The sequence below is a fragment of the Gorilla gorilla genome, chromosome 8 (genome assembly GCF_029281585.2).
Source record: "Gorilla gorilla gorilla isolate KB3781 chromosome 8, NHGRI_mGorGor1-v2.1_pri, whole genome shotgun sequence".
NCBI lineage: Eukaryota > Metazoa > Chordata > Mammalia > Primates > Hominidae > Gorilla > Gorilla gorilla.
In genome coordinates, this window is record NC_073232.2 from 44,146,891 (window position 1) to 44,167,455 (window position 20,565).

At 50.8% G+C, this 20,565-nt stretch overlaps 1 protein-coding gene across 1 annotated transcript in view; it reads right to left on the bottom strand.

Moving 5' to 3' along the window:
* The window catches only part of CDH23 (cadherin related 23), a 419,032-nt gene that overhangs the window by 201,494 nt on the left and 196,973 nt on the right, over positions 1 to 20,565 (bottom strand). The window lies entirely within an intron of this gene.

The following is a 20,565-nucleotide window of genomic DNA, read 5'->3' on the forward strand; positions in this document are numbered from 1 at the left end:
AAGATGGGGACCTTTCATGACTGTCCCTTAAGGTACCTGGCCAACGCTGGGCACACAGTGGCAGGCATGTTCCTCACCTGGGCCAGTCCTGCATGGGCCCCCACCTTGCCTATATGCCCTTCCCACATGTGAATTCACCTGGGAAAATCCCAATTCCACTCTGCTGTCTTCTTCACAAACCAGTTTGTTGGTTCATTCACATACTCACTCACTCCCATTCATTCACCCACCCAGCAATCTCTGGGGTAGGCTTTCCTATAGCAGGCCCTGAGCTGGGCATTGTTGGGCATGCAGATGTCAACGTGCCAGGAATTCTGACACCAAAGCACTTTGCAGCCTGGTAAGTGATCTCTGGTACCCACCAGAATCAGCATCTCTGAGTTCACAGCAGGGAGGGGCTGTTTACAGATGGGAAAGCTCAAAGAAGGGAAGCTCCATAGAGGAGGGGTCATTAATTCCCTGGACCACTGACTGGCTGTGTGACCTTGGGCAACTTACCTAACCCCTCTGTGCTCTGGTTCCTCACTTGTAAAATACAGATAATAATGGCATCTGCCTCACAGGGTTATGAGAATTAAATAAGTGTGAAAGTATAGATATATTACTTTGGGACCATCCCTGGAACAAAATAAGGACTCAGTAGTGTTGTCGTTATTGTTTGAGGTGGTTCCTGGAGAATGGGCAGGACTGAGGAAGAGGATGGATGGACACCGATTCCACGCTAGAGAATTAATACCCAAGCCTTCAACACACGCAGGTGAACACCAGAATCACTGTGGAAGTGGCTGTAGCTCCCAGGTCTTCCCCTTCCCCAACTCTAAAGGGATCTGCATGTAGCAGAGGCTCATAGCCTCTCTTGGATTAACTAGGGAAAAAGTCAAGGGTGGGGCAATTTCCTCTTCTAACTTTAGACTTTGGGACAGAAGCTATTCTCAGCCAACCCATGCTGAGTCACCTGCCTGTGCTGGTCAGCAAGGCAGCTTACTTCTACCCAAGTTGGTGGCTAGTGGCCACTCTCACCTGTCCTCCCAGTCCACTGCATGGGCTGGGCAAGGCCAGGGAGAAGCTGCAGACAGTGGGGCCTGTTTAGAACTCAGTCTATCAGTCTATGCCTTCGGAATCTCTAACATGGGGCCAGCCCAGAAGGGGGTGTCACTGTAGCTATCCCCTTGCCTAAGGCTTCCTTTCCCAGCCATGGAGACTCCTAGGTCACTTCCTGATGGGTTTTGTATGGCTGCGTTTGCATAGTGGGGAGCTGGGGGGACAGGATTGCAAGGAGGCATATAAATGTACGATAGAAGGGAGTTTCTTTAGCTGGGAATTTTGCTGCTAGAGAAACGAGATGTGTGTTTTCATCTGTTCATTCATTCAACAAACAGTTATTGTGCTTCTCTAATGAGCATACAGGCTGGGCGCGGTGGCTCACGTCTGTAATCCCAGCACTTTGGGAGGCGGAGATGGGCAGATCACTTGAAGTCAGGAGTTCAAGACCAGCCTGGCCAACATGGCAAAACCCCATCTCTACTAAAAATACAAAAAATAGCTGGGTGTGGTGGCACACGTCTGTAATTCCAGCTACTCAGGAGGCTGAGGCATGAGAATCGCTTGAAGCTGGGAGGCGGAGGTTGCAGTGAGCCGAGATCACACCACTGCACTCCAGCCTGGGCGACAGAGCAAGACTGTCTCAAAAACAAATGGGGATACATTTTAATGGGGGCCACAGCACTCAACCAGGTACTCAAAGTACAGGGTGATCAGTGCTGAGGCTGGGTGAAGCAGAGGCAGTGCAGGGCCCTGTAGGGGCTGAGGTCCTCTGAGCCCCTAAGGCTGAGCTGAAGGGCTGCCCTGAGGCAAGACCTCAGAGCCTCCGGCCTCTCACTCCTGCCCCAACACACTCACAGGCAGGGGTCCCCTCCCCAGCCCCCACAGACAGCATCCCAGCATTCCAGATTTTCATATAAATTTACTTTTTTAAATAAAGGAGCCTATCAAATGTTTAGCTAAATGTGATTCAATTTTTATCTTTGTGAGATTTTTCTTATAAATCATTCACAAACCTGAAGCCCCTTGTTGAATGACGTGCTTTCATTTTTGGTTTGAAAAACAGGGTTTTCAACCCTGGAACACTCACTTGTATTTCTTCACTCAGCTCCTATGCCCCGTTCACGTACACACTGCCCACTCCAAACCCAGCATCTGTCCCCAGCACATAAGACACCCCATGCCCCGACCTAGGCAACCTTCTCCAACAAACCTGCAGGCAAGTACCCCCCACACAGTCCACATTCAACCAAACTCAAGACACACACACACACACACACACACACACTTCTTTTTCACACATCTGTTTGCATGGAGTACACCTTCCCACCTCCTGCCAAGCACAAGTGACTAACTCCCCAGACCAACAGCCAGAAAGAGCTATACCTAGGGAGCCGACAAGGCCACCTGAGAGAGGACTGACTCAGTGAGATGCTCGGTAAGATGCTCTTACTGTCACCATAGCAACACTGGCACTCTCTGGGATGCTGCTAGGCTTGGGTAGGGGCAGGAGATGAGCCCTGCCTCCAAAGCTGGAAAGGCCAAGGGCATGTCTCATTCAAAGATTCATTGGTTTTTTTAATTCACTCATTCCTTCAAGTTCATATTGAGCACCTACTATGCGCAAGGTGTTGGAGAATCGGTAAAGAAAAGCAGGCAAGGTTGATGCCTTCAGTCTCATATGAATTGTCTGTGAAGACAGACATTCATGATAAAACCACACAATTGAAAGTGTAAGTACTTGCTGAGCTAAGGCCCCTGAAGAAAAGCAATTCGGAAAAGAAATGGTTAAGATTACACCCTCTGGAGGCAGATTGCACGGGTTCAAATCATGGGTCTGCTACTTACTGGCTGTGTGAACTGGATCAAGTGACTTATATGTGGGCCTCAGTTGCTTGGTCTGTAAAATGGGGGCAATAATAGAACCCACCCCAGGCTGTCACTTTAAGGATTAAATAAGTTAATATAGTGCTGGGGACACAGGAAACTCCCAACAAATGTTGGCTGCCTGTGCTTTACCAAGATGGCAGCACCATGGTCTCTCCCCACCACCCTAGCAGCCTGTGCCTACAGCTGTTTTCCCAGCAGTGACACTGAGCCAACCCCACACTTTTGCCAGGAGAGCCTCGCCACAGAGGGCTAGTGTTTACAGGCTGCCCTGAACTGAGGCTGAGAACAAAACCCTCAGGCCCACAGGGCCCTGAACCCAGAGCTCTGACCTCCGCTCCCTGCTCATTCAGGATGGTGGGTGCGGACGGGAACTCCACATCCCTGCCTCGCTCCCTTCACTTCTTCCCTCACTTCCACGTCCTCCCCTCCACAGGCGCTGTGGGCTTGGCAGCCACACATGCAAGTTTCTCTGCTCTCCTGGAAACTGATACCTCCATGTCGGCCTTCTGGTCTCCCAGACATTCTTTATCCAAGTCCCATGGGGGGCTGGGGGGCTGGGGGCGCTCACCAGGGAAGCCTTTCATCTGTTCAGCCCCACTTCTGCTGAGCAGAAGGGCAGCTGCTTCCCCTGGGTGGACAGGTGCTGTCCTGAGTTCCAGGGTGGGGGAGTATCTGGTAGGGGAGGGGTTTTGGGGTGGGGTGGTGGCTGCACTTTTACCACCGTAAGGATTCTGGGAACTGGTGATTCAAATTGATCACAAAAGAAAAAAGCAGGTCATTACTGGCCCTGCTGGTTTTCCTGGGGGCAGCCACCTCCTCTAGGAGCTCCAGGAATCAAGACCTTTTCAGATTTGCAAGAGAGAGGCTGGGAGGAATGAATCATGTGTGAAAGGCTGCTGGGCAGGGGTGGGGGGGTGGGGATTGCAGCCTTCATTCTCCTATTTATTAAAAAGTAGCAGCCACTACTTATCAAACACTTACCATGTACCAGGCACTGAGCTAAGCTGTTTGCACAATCACATCACCTATTCATTGCAACCACCTTATAAGAAGATATCCCATCTTCTGTGTGAGAAAGCAGGCTCAGAGATGCTCAATAACTTGCCTAAGGTCACATGGCTAGCAAGTGGCCAGCTTGGATTTAGATTTACATTTCTCTTTCTCTCCCTGCAAGCATTCGCCTTTCACACATTTGTGCACATTCTGCACCTGGCCCTGTGCTATGGGGCAAGGAAATAGGATGAGGCAAATAAGAGATCATCATCCTTCATAGAGTGGAGTGTCAACAAAGTGGCTTCTTCCTCAAGAGGGAGTCCTAGGGCTGGGCACAGTGGCTCATGCCTGTAATCCCAGCACATTGGGAGGCTGAGGTGGACAGATTACTTGAGGTCAGCAGTTCAAGACCAGCATGGCCAACACAGTGAACCCTTATCTCTACTAAAAATATAAAAATTAGCCGGGCGTGCTGGCAGGTGCCTATAATTCCAGCTACTCGGGAGGCTGAGCAGGAGAATTGTTTGAACCCGGGAGACGGAGGTTGCAGTGAGCCAAGATCATGCCACTGAACTCCAGCCTGGGTGATAGAGCGAGACTCCATCTCTCTCTCTCTCTCTCTGTCTCTCTCTCTCTCTGTCTCTCTCTCTGTCTCTCTCTCTCTCTCTCTCTCTCACACACACACACACACACACACACACACACACACACGGGGGAGTCCTTACATATTCTGGAAAGTTCTAGATAAATTACTCCATGGTAGAGTTTTACATAGCAGCAGAATGTCCATGTTGCGATGTCTTCCAGGTAGCTGGGGAGGTGGCCTACCATGGGGACTGGTGGGGGAAGGTAAGGCAAGAGACAAGAGCTGTCAGCACAATGGGGCTGGTGACGTTCGTCAGACACTGGGAAAAAGCGCACCAGGCGAGGCTGCTGTTTATGGCACATGTATAATTGGACGAGTATAACCAGGAATATTTAGAAGGTAGTGAAGGAGACAGAGAGGCAATGGCCAGAGAGGTAGATGGGAAACCAGCCTAGTGCCGGGTGCCCAGAGTCAGGGAAGGAGGCAGTCTTGAGAAAGAGACGGTCTGCAGGGTCAGATAGAGCAGGGAGCTCAGGAAGAGGAAGGTCTGGCAAAGGCCACTGACTGGGTTTTCAGATGTCCCCAGAGTCAGACTTTAAGATACTGAGGGACGGTGGGGCAGGGATGTGGGGACAGTGAGCACAGGTCCTGAGGTGCTGCTGCCCAGAGTTTGGTGTAAAAAACAAGGCAAGAGGGTGAGTGGCAGCTAGAGGGCGCCGCAGAGTCAAGCAAAGGGCTTCTGCTGTTTTCTAGGTGGTCGGAGGGAGAGGGAGAAGGAGAGGGAAGTGGACTGGGAGGGGCTGCAGCAGGGGGTAGAAGGTCTGATGTTGGGGTGGGGCAGTTCTCTCTCTTTGAGCCATGTGGGGCAGGGGGAGCTTAGGCTTATCCCCCTACCTCTTTCTTCCTCCAGGCTGGAAGGCTACCCCCCTTCACGCCCCCTGCCCCACCTGCAGCATCGTCCCTCCTGCCTGCTGCCAAATCTCATCATTCCCACATCTTGTCCCCTTGTTATCTCACTGGCAGCATCTTGACCCACAGCGGAGCTGGGTCTGGGCGAAAAGCAGTTTAGTGAGTGGCCGATGGTGCGTGCGGGAACACAGGCTGATGACTTTCAATTGCTTTGTCTGCTCCGCTGGGCTAACAGCCCCTGCTCTTCTGCACTCAGAGTTAAAGGAAAACCTAAGGCTCCCCGCTCGGCCTGGGAACTGCCCTTTCTGAAGGTCCAGTATCACCTGCTATAGGAAGCCCACCCGCATCTCTCGCCTGGAGGCTCTGCCACCTCTGGCTCCTCTGAGCCCTTGAGTGCTGGGCTCAGAACTCACAAGGCAGCTGCCCTGTGCAGTGGGCTTCTTTAATTCTCATGCCTGGAGACCCAGCGTGGCCTTGAGGATAAGGGCTGGGGTCTCATGCTGCAATCTCTGGCAGTCCCCAGAACAGCGCTCATTATATATTTGTTGGATGGCCTGAAGTTTCTCTTCCTCCCTCTGCAGCAATTCCAAAGGGTCAACCAGTATGTAAGAGGCAGCGGCATACTTGGGGCCTAGTCCGGTGTTGGGGCCGCAGGGGAGAGAAGAGAAGAAAAAAGCCATGGCTTATGAGGAGCTTGGGATCTTAGGAGCTGGGCCTAAGCAGCCATCTCTTTAAATGTCAGTGTCTGAATGGAGGCAGGAGGCTGCATGAGACTGACCTGTGCGATCCTGATCTCCACTGTGGCCTCTGACTTGGTCACCTGGCCCTGCCCAGGTCCAGCGTCAGGGACCTTACCCAGGGAAGGGAGCAGAACTGGGATCTGCTTCCATTCCTTCCAATGGTCTCTCTTCTAGTCATGGTCTGTGCCTGGAGTCTATTACGTCAACACCCTGGTGAAGACCGCATACTGAGCATGAACTCGCAGGATGTGAAAAAGACCTAGGTTCCAACAACAGCTCCATCACTTACCAGTTGTGAGACCTCCTGCAAACCACTCATTCCTTTGGGCCAAATTTCCCATCTGTAAAGTGTGGATAACAACTCCTACCTCACCAGGCTGTGTGAGCATCAGGAGTGATCATGTACGTAAGGCACTTATTGTGGTGCCTGACATGTAGCAGGTGGACACTTTGGTTTCCTCTTTCCTGCCATGCCTGTTTTCTTTTATTTTCTTTCCTTTTGTTTTGAGACAGAGTTTTGTTCTATCACCCAGGCTGGAGTGTGGTGGCTTGATCACAGCTCACTGCAGACTTAACCTCTTCAGCTCAAGTGATCCTCCCACCTCAGCCTCCCTAGTAGCTGGTACTGCAGGTGCACACCACTGCGCTCAGCTAATTTTTGTATGTTTTGTAGAGACAGGGTTTCACCATGTTGCCCAGGCTGGTCTTCAACTCCTGGGCCCAAGCAATCCTCTGGCCTCGGCCTCCAAAAGTGCTGGGATTACAGGCGTGAGCCACCACACCTGGCCATACCTGTTTTCGGAATAGTAGACTCAGAGCAAGCTAGTCCCAGCTGTGGCCCCTCTCACCCAGAGTTGTGAGGGGCATGCCCCACAATGGCCAACACAGATTGAGTTCTGACCTTGTGCTGGGCACTGTGCAAAGTGTTTTGTATGCATGTCTTATTCAGTCTCACAAAACCCCTGAGACAGACACACTATCCTCATTTTACAGAGGAAGAAACTGAGGCACAGAGAGGTTAAAAATAACCTGCACTCGATCATCCAGGCAGTGAGAGGTAGAGCAAGGAATTAAACTCAGCTTCCAGGAAGCTAAAGAGTTCATGTCCCATTCGGAGGCCCCTGGCCCTTCCTGTCTCCCCTGCCAGGTGTAGCCCATTAAGCAGCTGCGTGTGGGCAGCCTAAGCCCCCAGGCCCCTGGGGCAGGCTGGCTTGCAGGCCCATCGCTGTCCAGCAGAGCCATATCATTCTGACTGGTATAGAGTTGTATCACTGTATAATGAAAATTGGGAGTCAGTATGAGATATGGGCTTTGAGCAAGACATCTTATGAATTAAAAATCGTTACTTAGCTGCCTGATGACAAAAGGGGCCTGCATCCTGGATGGCATCTGGGCTGGGCTACATTCAACAGCCCCACGATCAACATATGGCAGCCAGCGGTGTGGGTTACCTCGGCTTTCAACCAGGAGAGGGGACCAGCCTGCCGAGAGTCTGCTGCCGCATAAGGATCCTGGGTCAGGCGGGGTGGGGGAAGACCGCCCCCTCCCCAAAGCTTCCCAAGCTGCCTGGAGCCTCTTCCTGCACATCTCCTCTGTGTGCATTCAGGCCTCCACTCAAATGTCACTCCTCAGATTCCTCCCCAGTTACCCCCACCTTCCCACCCTCACCCCTGTCACTCTCTCTCCATTATCCTCTTTTATTTCTTTCAAAGCACTTCTACTTTCTGAACCTTTCTTCCATCTGTTTATATGTTTCTTATTGTCTGTTTCTCCCTACTGGAATGTAAGCCCCAGGAGGGCAGGACTGGTTTCCCCAAGTGCCCAGCAGATGCCTAGCAGGTGATCAATCAATGTTTTCTGAATGGATGAATGGGCCACAGCAGGAATGTCTGAGGGCCACTCTGAGACTGGTCCAAAAGGCTGCGGAGCAGAGTGATACTGGGGTGACTCCTGATGTCACACATCATAAAGACACCACAGCTGCACTAGGGCCCATGAGGAGGGATCAGCCAATTAGTAATTCCAGTTGGGGCTGTAATACCCTCCTGATGCAGCCACAGTGCTATGTTTGTTTGAGCTGAGCCGTCTCAGTTAATTAGTTATTACTGTCCAGTCAGGGTAAGACAAACTTCCAGTCCCTCAAGTAAGTGTGAACGGCAGTCTGCTTGTCTTACAGGCATTTTACACCACAACAGTTTTTATCAAGCTCACTTAAACCAACAAATTATAACCTCTCCTATTAAGGCTACAAACTGGACCCTGATTAATTTGCTAATAACTGGCTCCAGTTTATGAAGCATTAACTTGAGTAGCCAAAGATAGTGAAATCTATCCTGCCAGTTTGCTAAGGGTCAAGCCACACTCTTCCACCCACAGCAATGCACTGTGCATGGCTCCCTGTAAAATGGAAAGCCTCAGAGAGGCGGCCCCTGGTCCTCTGAGGATGTTTTGATGGGGACCAGAAAGACATCACCAGGGACTGTAGCTGAAATAAGAACCTATTTCCTGAAAAACCTTTACACTGCCATGGAGAGAATTTCTTCAAAGGGAATAATCATGAATGTGTCCATAAATGCAGTCACCAGGATGTTCACCATAGTGCTGTTTAGTAAGAAAAACTGGAGATAACCTAGATGTCCAACAATAGGGGATTCATTAAATAAGTTATGATATGAAATGCAGCAAGCCACTAAAACGTTGCAGAAGAGATGCTTGTAACTTGAAAAAATAGATGTTTTTATGATGTGTTTTAAAAAAGGACAATGATCAGCACAGTTCCATAAGATACTTTTTTTGGCTTAAAAAATGTGCACATAGAAAAAAGGAATGAAATGTTAGCAAAATGTGAACACAGATTATCTGAGTGATAGTGCTAGGACAGAGGTTTTCAGACTCAGCACTGTGGCATTTGGGGCTGGATAATTCTTTGTTGTGGGAGGCAGTCCTGTGCATTGTGAGTTGTTCAGCAGCACCCCTGGCCTCTGCCCACTAGATGCTGGTAGCACTTTCCCCAAGATATGACAACCAAAATAATCTCCAGACATTGCCAAATGCCTCCTGAGAGGCACAATTGCCCCAATGAAGAACCATTGCTCCAGTCATTTCAACTTTCTCTTTTGATTGATCTGAATTACATTTGTTGTCTTTCTTTTTTTTTTAAAAAGAAAAAGGTCAATACAAGTTCCTTTAAAAAATAATCCCCAAAGTTCTACACTTCCTAGGGGTGACAGTTGTACAACACTGTGAATGTAATTAATGCCGCGGAATTGCACACTTTAAAATGGTAAATTTTACGTTATTCATATTTTACTGCACCAAAAAAAGCCCCCAGTGTTTGATGGTGTGTGTCTTTGTGTTCCAAGTTGGTGCTAGATGCAGGCTGCTTTGCAAACTGATTCATTTTAATGTGCAATTCTTCCTCTCCCTGGGTTACCACAATTACTAACAACAATTCACCAGATTTAATCTCCCTGAGGGCAGGGGCCTTTCCCGCCCTGGTCTTGCTACATCAGCTAGGATGAAGGAAGGAATTTGCTCACAGAGGAGCTGCGAGGCACTGGAAAGGTGAGGTCTCTGCTTCCAAGTGGCATCTAGTCTAGATGAGGAAATAGGACCTGTGCCAAAAAGGAGCCCAGTCCTGCTGAGGGCAGCTTGCCAGGCCCTGGAAGATTCCGCAGGAGGCTGGAGGAGGAGGGCAGGGCTGGGGTAAGTATGGAGGAAGAGGGCACTCCTGCTGGGGAGACTGGCCTGAGCAAAAGGGTGGAGGTGGGACCATGGCTTCCCAGGTGGGGAGCCAGCAGGAGAAGCAGAGAGTTTGGATTTTTGTCTGGCTTTGAGGAGCTCCTGCAGGGGTTGGGCTGGAGGCAGGAAAGCCTGCTGGTGACGAGGGCATGGACTGGGTGATGGCAGAGAGAAAAGGGGCAATAACAAGGGCTGACGTTTCTTGTGGGCCCGCTGCGTGGCAGGCGAGGTGCTCAGCACTTCATGTGCGTTGGTCAGCTACTCCTCAAGGCCTCCTCCTGTGAGGGCATCGTCATTATTCCACTCTTCGCTTTTAAAATTCTTTTTATTTATTTTTTTTATTTTTAGAGACAGGATCTCACTCTGTCACCCGGCCTGGAGTGCAGTGGCACAATCAGCTCATTGCAGCCTCAAACTCCTGGGCTCAAGGGATCCTCCTGCCTCAGCCTCCCATGTTGCTTAGATTACAGGCATGAGCCACCATGCCTGGCCTTCCATTATTATTGTTATTCCCATTTTACAGGTGAGAAAACAGAGGCACAGAGAGATTAAATGATTTGCCTGAAGTCACACCACTGGTCAGTCACAGAGCCAGGATTCCAGGCCAGCCTGTCTGCCTCTAGAGACTACAGGCTTAGTCCACATGCTGCTTGCCCCTGAGAGATGGGGAAGATGCGTGCTTCTGCCTGTTGACCAAGCGCTTCACATGTTTGTTCACATGCACGACCTCACTGGATCCACAAAATACCGTGTGAAGCCAGCACTGCTACCCATTTATCAGATGAGGAAACGGAGGCACTGTCAGGTGAAGTGACATGTCCCAGGATACGTGGTTACTGAGTGACCATGCTGGGATTAGAACCTGGGTCTTTTGGGTCTCACATAGCCCTCATGGCTGCCATAGGCCTTGTCTCTCCTGTGTGGGACTGGTGCTCCCTCAGCCCTGGGGCCCGGAGTCTGGCCAGGAGGTGAGCAAGGTGAGGAAAAGGAGAGCAGGAAAAGGAGGCCCCCCCTGCTGCCTGCTTGGCACCCGGTTACCTCCGGGGCCTGGGGCAGGTAGGCCCAAACACCCATGCTTCCCTTCAACTGGGGTCTCTCCTTGGGCCAAGAGTGGGAGCCAAGGTGCCCTGGGTCCCCCAGCCTGTGCCTCCCAGAGGGCTGTCTGTTCTGCCTGTCACTGGGCAGGGCCCACATAACTCACCCGAGGCTTGGCACTCAAGAGAGGTCAGGGCGCAGGGAGATTTACAGCCCCGATAAAGCCATCTCAGTCTGTGCATAAGCAGTGTTTGATATTTGATGATCTGAAAGGCCTTGTCCCAGGGAAGGAGGGCGAGGGAGGAAGGAGTGGGGGAGACACTTAAGAAAACAAAGAGGACGGTGATCAGATGCCCAAGGAGAAGAAAGCCCATGGCAGGAGGAGGGGGCACGTGCTGTCTGTCATCCTGGACGTGTTGTCACCCCCTCCTCTGGCTCCAATCCGGCAATGGGACATGGGAAAGATGGGCCCAGGGATGAAGCTTCTCGGGAAGTGGGGACACCAGAGACCACCTATCTACCACTGGGCCTGTCCGTACCAGGCATGGGGTGGGTCATACCCCCAGGGAGCCCACCGTCTAATGGGGAAGATTGGTCATCTTCGGGGAAGGACAAGGCACATGTATGAAGAAGCCGACTGGAGAACTCATAAAGGAGTGGATGTGAATTTAAGACACTGGTTTCATCATTTGGGGCTTGTGGACATTCTGAGATTCAGTTTCCTCTTTGGAGGTGAGAATACCTTCCCCGCTCACAGGGCTGTTTAGAGGTTCAGTGAGATAAGGAATCTGAAGATGCTTTACAAACTGTAAAGTGCTGAACCCATGTCAGGATGCGTCAAAGATGGTGAACTGGGTGCCTGGGGCAGGTGGAGCTGTGCAGTGCCACAGACTGGATGACGTTAAGCAGGAAAGATGGGCAGAGCGGGGCAGGGTGGGGTGCAATGGCAGTGACAGGTGCACCCTGAAGTTTGTGGGACAAAGAGGGTTGGTGCCCCTGAGCCTTCCCTCCAAATCCTACTGCCCAGGGTCCAGCCTCCCCCTCCAACTGCCATCTGTTCAGTCCTTTGTCTTGCATCACTGAGATCATGTGGAAGCAGTGTGGGCCTCAGAGGGTACTGAGTTCAAATCCTAGCTCTGCTACTTCTAGCTATGTGGCTTTGGGCAAGTGACTTTGCCTTTGAGCCTCAGTTTCCTCACTTGCCAAAGAGGGACGCTGACAGACTCTGCCTCCTGGGGCTGCTGGGAGAACAGAGCTGGTACAGAGCGGCTCTCACTGATTGTCCGAGCCCTCTCCATCTTCCCTGCCATTTTTCCTCCATGAACACTAATCCTGACAGTGCCACGGCTGCTCCTGCCCTCCCACCCCAAGTGCTGCAAGTTCCAGAGTGAATGACTTTCAAATCTGTGGAAGGAGAACCCATCACACACACCTTGAGCCGGGTAATTTATGAATCAAATTGTGCTCCGTCAGGACTCTGCAGCCCAGAAATAGATGTGGTCGGACGAGGTTCAGGGAGCCAGCCTCAGACACAGTTATCTTCATAGAAACTGGCCACCAGCTGGCTGAACCAGCCCGAATGACCGACCTTGAGGGGTCCCCTGGGGGCTGCAGAGCCCCCCCATCCGCCGCCCGCCCAGCCCAGGCCCTGCTCCAATGCCTAAAGGGAGAACAGAGATCTGCCTGGGGCTCAGAAGACAGCTGTGACCCTGGGCCAGTCACTTCACTTCTCTGGGCCTCAGGGTTTTCTCCTGTTTAAAAAAGTGGGGGCTTTTCCATGGCAGTGGTTTTTCAAATGTCTTTGTTTCAGTAGCAGATTCTTTTATCAGACAAAATTTCACACAGAGCTCCAGTATAGAAAACAGCCAAAATCAGAGCTAGTTGCCCTGGCTGAAGCAGATGACGGGGTGTGGAGTCCAGCACACCCAGCACCCCGTTACCCTCCAAGGGGGCCCTGAGGGATGGGGTTCAGGGTCTGGTGATTCAGGGAATCTGGAGATTCCCAGGACGTTTTCAGTTTTAAGATGCCATGGGAGATCTGATCTTTTTGAAAGGGGGCAGATATTGCAGTGGCTAGGACCAGGGTTCGAACCTCAGCATTACTTCTCACTAGCTATGTGACCGTGGGCAAGTTATCTACCCTCTCTGGGCTTGCATTTCTTTAACCATAAAAAGGGGAGGAGTAATTCTTATCTTATAGGGCTGATGTGAGGATAAAAGCAGGTAATAAGCCTACTTAGTTCAGCACAGTGTCCAGCACATCACAAATGCTCAACAAATGTTAGACCTCATTGATTAGTAAACTGAGGATAGAGGTGAAAAAGTCATAAGGCTTGTAAGTGGTCGCACTGAGATTTGAAGCCATGGCCTTTAATGCCAATGCCTATATTCTTTCTCCTACTCCTCCCTAGAAACAATGCTTCTAGAAGGCTCCACCAGAAAGGATGCAGATTGTGCCAGGCCCAGTTTCCTAATGTTGGAGGGTTTTCCGGCATTTGGTCAGTGACTCAGAGTGTAACATCAAAGCAGATGTTTCTGGTCAGGGCATGACTGAAGGAAAAAAACCACAGATTTGGTTAAGCACAAACCCACTCAGCAATGTGGAAAACATCAAACATCTTGGGTTCGAGTGAGTATGAGTCAGAGTCATCATATTTATGAGAAAAGATGGCAAATTTGTCCTACAGAGCCAGAGCCCCCAGTCTGAAAACAGAAAGGCCAGGGTTTCCCCAGGAACTCTGATACCATGGGGTATAGGAAAGGTCAACTTTTAAAAGCTCTGTGGTATGCCGGGCGTGGTGGCTCACGCCTGTAATCCCAGCACTTTGGGAGGCCGAGGCGTGTGGATCACAAGGTCAGGAGATCGAGACCATTGTGGCTAACACGGTGAAATCCCGTCTTGACTGAAAATACAGAAAATTAGCTGGGCGTGGTGGTGCGCGTCCGTAGTCCCAGCTACTCGGGAGGCTGAGGCAGGAGAATCGCTTGAACCCAGGAGGCAGAGGTTGCAGTGAGCCGAGATACTGCCACTGCACTCCAGCCTGGTGACAGAGTGACACTCCGTCTCAAAAAAAAAAAAAAAAAAGTTCTGTGGTCAAACAAATCTGGGAAATGCTCAACAGACGTCTTCACTGCTGGACTTGTCAGAGCCTTTAATGTGCTCATGGGCATTGTGATTTGCCAGCACAAGGAAATTGTGATGCAGTGTCTCTCTAACTTATTTGACCACAGAGCCCTTTTTGCAAAGCTTATCTCCTAAAGCATCAGTGGGCCAACCCACTGAAGAAATTGAAGGTGTGGCCAGGTATGGTGGCTCACGCCTGTAATCCCAGCACTTTGGGAGGCCAAGGCAGGTGGATCAACTGAGGTCAGGAGTTTGAGACCAGCCTGGCCAACACGGTAAAACCCTGTCTCTACTAAAAGTACAAAATTAGCCGGGCGTGGTAGCATGCATCTGTAATTTTAGCTGCTCGGGAGGCTGAGGCAGGAGATTTGCTTGAACCTGGGAGGTGGAGGTTGCAGTAAGCCGAGATCGCACCATTGCACTCCAGCCTGGGCAACAAGAGTGAAACTCTGTCTCACCAAAAAAATAAAAAAAAAAAAAAAAGGAAAGACATTGAAGGTGTAAATGGGACTATTCCCACAGTTTCCCTCCAGTGGAGTCTCTGAGCATACAAGTTAGATGTGTCAAGTGTCAGAGGTGGAAAATGGAAAGATGCTTAAAGCCTAGCAGGTTCCAACTTTTCCTTCATCCCCTGGAGAATTGAGAATCGGAGATGGGAAGTAACTTGGTCAACAACACACAGCACGTTAGAAGCAGAACTGGCACCAGATGGGTGGACCAGAAGTCTGGCTCAAGTCTGGACTCCTGTCCAGGCCACAGGTCAGATGTGGCTCTCTGGTCTGCTTTGAGAAGCTTTGGGGACCACACATAAAAGTTTTACTATGGAAAATTTCAAAGAAACACAAATGTAGAGACAAGAGCACAATGAAGCTCTCGGTACCGTCACCCAGATGCAACAATCATCAAAATTTTGCCAATCTTATCTAAAAATCACCCCCCAAAACACTACCAATTTTTCACGGTGTTAACAGAGGAAATCCCAGTTCATCTTTAAATACTGTATGCATCTCTCATAAGGACTTTCAAAAATGCAACAAAACATGCCATTTTCACCCTAAATAAAATAAATGATTCCTCAATGTCACCTAAGACACAGTCCACATTCAAGTCAGGGATGCCATTTTTGAAGCCAACGTCAGGATCAGAGGTTTTTACCTTTTCTACTCAGCGCTCACAGAACAGGCCTCTGAGATGATTGAAATCAAAGAAAAGGTGCCTTCAACAATAGCTGCAATGTTTCCTTTCTTAAACAAGAACAAAAAGAAGAGCAAAAAAGATCCAAAGCAAATATGGCAAAATGTCAACAAATGTTATCAGGGTGGTGAATACATGGGGGTGTGCTGTGTTGGTTTCTGTACTTTTCTAAATATTTAATATTTCACATTTGCCAGTGAACTTGGCCCTGCTTCTCTGACAAAGGCCAGGGGTCCCGGGCTGGGATGTGGGGTGGAGTGTGGGGTGGGGTGGGTGGTTGGCCATTTCATCCCGGCAGCCTGCCTCCAGAATGCCCTCATCCTCCCAGCTGGAGGCTCAGCCCCAGATGTCATATTATGTCCCAAGCCCTTGGCCCAGTGCCCCACACCAAGTAGGCATTCAAAGAATGCTTGATGAATGAGCCCAGCCAGATAGGGAGGGATGTCCCAAGACGCTCCCATCCCTTGGCTCACACAGGCAGAAACTTCTGCTGAGCAAGCGAGAAACAGGAAAAAGAGAGACGTCCTTGCCTTTTCGACCAGGGAGGAGGCTCCACAACCCAAATCTTTCCAAAGCCTCTGGCCACTTTTTTGAAAAAGAGAAGTCACAGGGGCGACTTTTGGGTCTTTCCCACTGGGCCACCCTACAGATGTGTGGCCTGGTGTCCTTCTCAATTACACGGGTTCCTGGCCCTGCCTCCTTCCCCATCAGCTGTTCTGGGCTACAGACCCCTAGTCTGTCGGCAGGAGGGAAGGCAGGCTCTCTGGGAAGTGCCCCAAAGCAATGGACACCCTATAGCACTCCCACTCCAAACTCTGGGCATAGGCCCTCCTGGAGAGGGCCCGGGGCAAAGGGTCCTGCTAGAGACAGATGGCGTCACTTGGGGTGTTTGCAAGCTTGAGACTCAGCACTCATAGAAAAGAGGAAGTAAACTCTTTGCTTGTGGAGGAAGCTCTTGGCACTGCTCCTGGCACCAAGCAGAGCCTCAGAGCCCAAACACTGTCCCCAGCCTAGGCCAGAACAGAGGGCAGCCTTTGATCTTCAGCTCCCTCTACAAACCTCTGCCCAGATGTACTCACTCTCCCTCCCAGCACTAAACCCCAAGCAAGGCCAGCTGTGGCCTCCCCAGCCTACAGGCTCCCGTTGGAAGATGACTTATGGCTTTAATTACCAAAGGCCGGGTGGAGCCTCAGGAAGGAGCCAGCCCCACCATGCTTGGTCCCTGTCGACGTGGAGCTGCCAAGTTGGCAAGGCTGGTGCTGGTGCCTGCCTACACATTGCCACACTAACCCCTACTCTCTGTGCTATGGCCAGATCTTCCCCTCCCTTCCCAGTTGCCCACAGCCTGGGCCTACCCCGCCTTTGAGGGTGGGGGTGGGGCAGGATCATGGATACAACGGAGTGTGTTAGAAGAGAGGCTCTGAGGGCAACAGTTTTGTCTGTCCTGTTCATGGCCATATCCCCAGCAGTGAGTACGAGAGGTGCCTGATAAATATTTATGAATTATCAAATAAGTCCAAAGTCCTGTATTGCAAAGGTGGACAATGGTAGCCGTTAAACTGCCTAGCAAGCTAAAGGCAGAGCCAATAGACCAGAAGCAACTACCCTGACCCCCAGGGCCACACCTCTCCTTCCTCACTGCTTGGTGGATGAGCTGCCAGGTCCTGCCAATCCCTACTGCCCTCCTGCACTGAAAGGAGCCTCCTTGGGAGTTTGCCTCCAAGGACCACCACAGCAGGCTCTGAGGAGCCCCTGCCCCTGTCCTTGACAGCCCTGTACCTGTGGCAGCTTCAGGGCGGATGAGGTGGGGAGTGGGGAGGGAGAAGTAATGGTGAGGACAGCTGGGGCAGAGTAGCCCCAAGAGCCGGGTGGGAAACAGTCCCTTTCTCAAGCTCTGGGCCTCTGCTTTCTCATCTTGGGGCTTGGAAAGGCTCAACTGGATGATATCCGGGTCCCTGTGGCCTGTGACAGGTGAGGTCCATGAAACCAGCCCCATGTTGGGAGAAAGACAGAGACCAGCAAGGGGACAGAGGAGGTGGCGATGCCTCCTCTGCTCCCCACCCTCCCGGCCCCAGGACTGCCATCGGTTCCTGCCCAGGCCTGGGTTATCAATCTCCTTCCACCTGGAGAACTCCCCTAAATGAAATTCCTATTGGCGTGGGGCCTATGATATAACAAGTCACTCACTTTGCCTGGGAAATGAAAGATGATGAGGCAGAGTTCCCAGGACAGAGGCGATCTCCATAAATCTGCCAGAGTGTGCTGGGGATTACTTTGTGGGATTAATTATCTGTCCTTCAAACAAAGACCTGACCTCAGCGGCCCAATGTCCCCAACCTGGGAGGGAGGAAGGGAGCACCAGGCAGCGGGGAGGTGGGGACCGGGGCTGGGAGGCAGGCCCTGGGGCGGGCTGGGCAAGGGGCATTGTGGAGTGCCAGTTCAGCACTTCACTCCTCCTGTAAGATCCTACGTGCTCCCCCCTGCCCAACACGGCAAGTCCACCTGGCTTCCAGCACTTTCTGCAACTTGGCCCTTTGTGACCTATCCAACAACTTTGTGACCCATTCCCATTGCTTCTCATGTCTGTCCAGAGCAACTCTACCCTCAACTCCTCTCCTGGTTACCCCTCATGCTGCCACACTGGAGGGAGAGGGGTCCTGGCGTGGAAGGGAAGGGTCTGTGTACAGTGGACTGAATAAAGGCTGGATCAGGGGCCAGCCAGTATCTATCACTTTACCAACCATATGGCCTTGAGTTTCCTGAGCTCCCTGAGCCTCAGTTTACCCATCTGTGTGATGGAAATAGTAGAGGCAGGGTCTGCACATGACAGGGTTGTCATGACCATCCAATGAGGAGGGTGGTCCCTGAGGACTTCAGACTCATGCAGACCTGGGTTCGAATCCTGGCTCTGCCACTTCTTGGCCTAGCATGACCCTACATGTTATGTTACCTTTCTGAGCCTCAGTTTCCTTATCTGTGAAATGGGGATATTGATAGTGCTTGTTGTAAGTGTAAGATGCAACCTTGAGAGAGGGCCTTGCATGACATCTTTGTGTGGGATCCCACCAACATCCTAATTATGGCTGCAAAAAAGTGGGGTTCAGGGGGCTTGTTTCCTCTCTCACTGTAGGCCAGTCTCTCCCCACTGCTGAGGTGTGTGCCTCCCACCACCCCTGAGCAGGGCCAGGCAGAAGGCACCACCCTTGGCGCCAGGGAAAACCAGTGCTAATCACAGAGGGGGCTGCCCAGAGCCAAGCCCCAATTAGCAGTTCTGAGTCACACGGACCATGGAGGAAAGTCAGTTGGTGCGGGCTTCAGTTTCCCTGGAGAGGTAAGAGAAAGAGAAGGATTTCACAGGAGGGACATTGGAGTCACGTGGTCACCTCTGGGCTTGAAAGTGGCTGGGGTGTGAGAGAAAGGCCTTGGATATGGGTGTGGGTGGTTTGGTGCCAATTGCTGGCAGTGCCACGCACAACCTGGGCAGTCCCAGGCAGGCCACATCAAGGCTGGGCCTCTGTGTTCTCAGGGTACAGTGGGAGGCAATGCCTCCCGCAGAGCGTTGCCTCGGCGGATGACAGGGGAAGGCCCCTGCAGGTGCTTGGGATGCCCCTCGGGAAAGGATGGCTCCTTTCTGGGTTGTGAGGGCCATGTGTTTGGGACCTGCAGATTCCCAGGGATTCAGTGGGTACCATGGGGGGAAGGGAAAGAATGTCAAAGAGACAAATACTTGTGAACCCCAGGCCAACCAGGTGACCATGCCAGAGGTGACACTGTCCTGGGCACAGGGTCCAAGGATGGTGGAGTAAGCATGAACCTCCGCATTGGAAATAGAATGGGGGCGACAAACCTGCTACTGTCAGTTAAGTAGATGATGCAAGCGGGTGGTCAGGGAAAGCTTCCTGGGGGAGGTGAGTGTGAAGATAAGTTTTTAAGGAGGGGAGGGATATAGAAAGATCGATAAGATGGAAAAGAGGGGAACAGGCAGACTAATTAGAGAAATAGGATGGCAGAGGCTCCTCCCTGCTTTTCCCTAGCAGCCTTCTTTCAAGATGGTACAATGAAAGGCAGCCATTTTCCCTAGGTGATGTCAATGAACTCGTGATCGATAGTAATTTACCCTGCACTTACTATATGCCAGGCACTGTGCTGTGCAATGCCTCATCGAAGTAGGTATTTTGAACTCTATTTACAGAACTGATTTGTCAAGGCCCCACAGGCAGCTGAACTCAGAGCCAGGATTTAAACTTGGACCTATGTGATCCCAAGCCCTTGGCTGATATCTCAGTATATTAATGCCAGAGCCCTTTCTCATGGCACATCCTGTCAGTAATTTTGCCCTGTGGGTAAATTAAATATTAATCTATTTTGCTGTATATATATGTCTATGAATTTGAACCATAACAAATTGCTGACATTAAATCATTTTGTCATTACAAAAATGGGGATTTTATATGGTTCAACCTGATAGCATGTGGCTTCTAACTGATGCAGAGTGTGTGGGGGTCAGCAAACTTTCTTTCAAAGGGCTATAGTGAATATTTCAAACTTTGCAGGTCAAGAGGCCAAATCAAGGACATTATGATGATACTAGAAAGAAAGCAGGCTGGGTGCGGTGGCTCATGCCTGTAATCCCAACACTTTGGGAGGCCAAGGCGGGCAGAGACCTGAGGTCGGGAGTTCAACATGTTGGGAGACCAACATGGAGAAACCCCATCTCTACTAAAAAAATACAAAAATTAGCCAGGTGTGGTGGTGCATGCCCATAATCCCAGCTACTCGGGAGGCTGAGGCAGGAGAATTGCTTGAACTCGGGAGGCGGAGTTTGTGGTGAGCCAAGATTGTGCCATTGCACTCCAGCCTGGGCAACAAGAGGGAAACTCTGTCAAAAAGAAAGAGAGACAGAGAGAGAGAGAGAGAGAGAAAGAAAGAAAGAGGAAGGAAGGAAGAAAGAAAGGAAGAAAGAAAACAAATTTCCACAAACATTTTTGAGGAATTCAAAATATAATAATAATTGAGCACAATTTTTTATACTACAGTCCTGCTAATGAGAAGAATGGAATTTTTGTGGCGGGGGATAACATTTTGCTTAACTGGAGTTCACAGATCATGTTTACTACCCTCAGATCAATGGCAAAAATACTTATCTTTTTTTCTTTTATCCTTTTTAGAGAAAAGGTTTCACTCTATCGCCCAGGCTGTAGTGCAATGGCATGATCATAGCTCACTGTAACCTCAAACTCCTGGGGTCAAGCAATCCTCCCAACCTTCCAAGCAGCTAGGACTGCAGGCATGGGCTACCACACCCATGGAGA